Source organism: Anneissia japonica, unplaced genomic scaffold (genome assembly GCF_011630105.1).
Source record: "Anneissia japonica isolate Jap-2015-1 unplaced genomic scaffold, ASM1163010v1 scaffold61926_len17590_cov105, whole genome shotgun sequence".
NCBI classification, from domain to species: Eukaryota; Metazoa; Echinodermata; class Crinoidea; order Comatulida; family Comatulidae; genus Anneissia; species Anneissia japonica.
The window spans coordinates 13,671-17,524 of record NW_022725935.1 but is presented as its reverse complement, the minus strand read 5'-3'; the positions used below and the strand labels follow the sequence as shown (position 1 = coordinate 17,524).

Here is a 3,854-nt window from a genome sequence, read left to right as displayed (position 1 = left end):
TCTATTGAGATCATAGGCCTACATTTGTTAGATTAGGCTTTTCGTTTATCATTCCATTGAGATCAAAGGCCTACATTTGTTAGATTAGGCTTTTCGTTTATCATTCCACTGAGATCATAGGCCTACATTTGTTAGATTATGCTTTTCGTTTATCATTCCATTGAGATCATAGGCCTACATTCGGCAGATTATGCTTTTCGTTTATCATTCCATTGAGATCAAAGGCCTACATTTGTTAGATTAGGCTTTTCGTTTATCATTCCATTGAGATCATAGGCCTACATTCGGCAGATTATGCTTTTCGTTTATCATTCCATTGAGATCAAAGGCACTACACTCAGGAGATTAGTCTTTTTGTTTATTGCTCCATTAAGATCAGGCTTACAATTCGGCAGATTAGGCTTTCCTTTTATCATTCCATTGAGATCATAGGTCTACATTCGGCAAGTTACGCTTTTCGTTTATCATTCCATTGAGATTATAGGCCTACATTCGACAGATTAGGCTTTTAGTTTATCACTCCATTAAGATCATAGGCTTACATTCGGCAGAATACGCTTTTCGTTTATCATTCCATTGAGATCATATGCCTACGTTCGGCAGATTAGTCTGAATACTAAAGAGCAGAAATCACACTTACAAACATGGTATTGACTCGTAGTGGTCACCAACCACTGATTATTTTCGATTTAACTTTGTTCAACAAAATTTTTTACGATGAAAAGTTTAAGTTTTCCCAAATTCGAGCATAGGAATATTTTAGTATTATCCGATTTACCGTTATATAAGTTTTAAACTAGATATTAGGTGGTATTTTTCACCCTGCAGAGTATGCTTTTGATCCATATATGCCACAGCACAAAACAATCGCAAAATGGTGGAGTCAAAAAATTGTCCTCAAAAAAAAAAAAACTCCGTTGTGCATTGCGGTATCCTACAATCATAGAAATATCGATTGTTATTTAATAAATGGTAGTAATAAAATTAAATGAATGAATGATTGATTGAATGAATGACATTGTACTAAACACACAGAGAGAATTAAAAGAATCGATAAAATTAAAAAAAAAATTAATTTATTAATCCATAGGTCAAGTATAAATCCATAATATTACATAATATTCCATTTCTTAGTTACCCCATTACACAATCTTAAAAAAAGGTAATACAATAATTTAATACCGGTAGGCCTACTCACATCAATGCCAATGATTAAATATTAAATATAATTGCTATTAAATAGCAAGCCAAATTACAATAAATTACTCATATTCGTATAGGGCCTATCAAATATAAATTTCAATTTGAATATGTAAACCGACGCAGCGGTAAAAAACAAAAACAAAACAAAACAAAAAAACACACAAAATATGTTAATGCAAACATCTTGATAAAAGAAAATGTACCATACATGATGCGTATAACATTTTGCATAGTAATGCCTAGGGCCAAAGACCCGATAGATATAAAAAACCTATGAACTTAGGCCTAACTGTTTTAGTAGTTTCCACTCGTCATTAAACTGTTCTATTCTATCATGTATCGATTCCATATATTCTTCTAATCTTATGTTACGTTTTACAAAATTTACCAATCATAAATTTGACGGTTTAACAGAACCATCTTGATTTGTAGATTAAAAAAATGTTACTAAAATGATACGATCAAGTTCAAAGTTCACCATAAACTTAGTTCAATACTGAATATTCATCGACTGAAGTGCAATAATCATTTGATGTTGACTAAAATACAATAATTAATAACGACTGAAGTGCAATAATCATTGTTGACTTAAATACCATGATTGATACCATGCCCATCCATGCCGAAACATGTTTAACTTTAAACGTATTCCCAAAAGCGGAAAAAAACTGTTAATTACATAAAATAAGCAATAGTAAACAAGGTGAAGAAAATTTTGTGAGGTTTCACGTTAGCTTTAAACGTGTCAACAAAAAAGTTTAGCTTTAAACGTGATACCAAAATCGGGGAAGGATTGTTAATTACAAAAAATAAACAATAGCAAACGAAAATCAGAACAATTTTTACATAAATCTAGTTTACCAACCGAAAACACATTAGCTATAAACGTGTCACCAAACACGTTTCGTGTAATTGAAATCGGGTCAAGATTGTTAATTAGGCTACATAAGCAATAGTAGGCCTAAACGTGGTGAAGAAAATTATGTCAAATTCTATCTACATTCAACAACCTAAACGTATTAGTTTTAAACGTGTCACCAAAAGCGGGGAAATGTTCTTAGGCCTAATTATATCAAAGAAACAATAATAAAAGAGGTGAAAAAAAATCAGGTCAGATTTCACCTAAACTCAACAACCTAAACATAAAAAACAAAAACAATACCAGTTTAATAATATAAAAATTTGTTTCTATAGGCAAAAATATTAAACTAATGCATTATATAAATAATAGTCCTACTTAATAAATAAAAAAAAATGACGAACTATGCCCAAACTATATTTCTATATGCTTTGTATTCATTATAAAAATTGTATAATACTTTCCGCCAATTAAACAAGTTTTTTTGTATTGACATAATATATAAGGTAAATATCAAGCCGAATAATATAAGCGAGCGGACTTAAAGACAACTTGATTTCTTGCTTCGAATAAGGTATCCATTTGTATAAGTCTTATGAAGATATGCCTATCTAATAATGACCTTAGTGCGATCGGGACCAAAAATACATCCGACTTCAAAATAAGCGTAAGTGATGAACTATCCCCATAGTTTTTATAGACCCTACTTTATATTTTGCATAGACGCCATTGTAGGACGACAGGTATTTCGAATCGGATTTTACTGTTTATTGGCTGTTTTGGTTGGTAGGCCCTATGTGAATAATATAAATTGACAGTAAATTGATCGCGTAAATGGAATACCAGTTTGAAAGTTATAATTGAAAGACAAGAAGCATACGGTACATTTTCATTCCTCTAACTGTGTTAATGCGCCTCTACATGCGAGTATCTGCACCCATATTTTCTTCACCGTGTACTGAAAAAAAAAATTACACAAAGCTATGAAATTTCGATTCGGTAATATAAATAATTGTTTTATATCAACACGTAAGAAAAATAATATATCTATGCATTACATATTCATAATTATCACATATCCATATTCATAATTATTAGGCCTATTTTTGATGTGAGAGTAATGCAAAAGCAGTCTAAGCCCCGTTTACACTAGACACGATTACGACACGACAACGACACGATACAGATGCGCGCAGTGTTGAAGAATACAAACTACGCGATGATATGTCGTTGTCGTGTCTAGTGTAAATGGGGCTTAAGTATGCAAGGGATTCAAATCACTGAGAAGAAAACAAAGAGAACATAGGCCTACTATACTGAAAGTAACCAAAAACTGAACCCCCACCTAAAAATTTACTTACTGTCTTCATTTTTCCCAAACTTGCACGAAGGTGCTGGGAATGTTGGGCAGAATGGTAGATATGAAAAAAAGGCTTTCTTGCGAATGAAACCCATGCCGAACGGGAAATCGTATGTCTTCATTGAAAATGAAGTTTCTTCAGTTGTTTCGCCAGCTTTTGATAAAGTAAGACGCCATTTTGTTATCCCACGTTCCTCATCGGTTCCTGTACAAAGGTGAGAATACCATAGTATTATTGGTATAAGTATAGATTAAAATTATATTGATTATCTATAGGCCTATGTTATAAAATACGCATTCGTATAAAAAAAATATATATATAAAAAGTACACAAGTAAAAAGTTCAAATCATTTGGAGTAGAGTGCTCAATAAAAAAAAAAATCGAAAAAAAAATTGGCTAATATACTAAGTGTAATACACAAATGATGAAG

At 31.8% G+C, this 3,854-nt stretch overlaps 1 long non-coding RNA gene across 1 annotated transcript; it reads right to left on the bottom strand.

The window, feature by feature from the left end:
- Positions 1–1,054: 1,054 nt before the first annotated feature.
- On the bottom strand, positions 1,055–3,655 carry LOC117112993. Its single transcript, XR_004446125.1, has 2 exons — positions 3,424–3,655; positions 1,055–3,020 (listed from the first exon to the last, which is right to left on the bottom strand). It is a non-coding gene; the product is annotated as an uncharacterized LOC117112993 (long non-coding RNA).
- Positions 3,656–3,854: the final 199 nt, after the last annotated feature.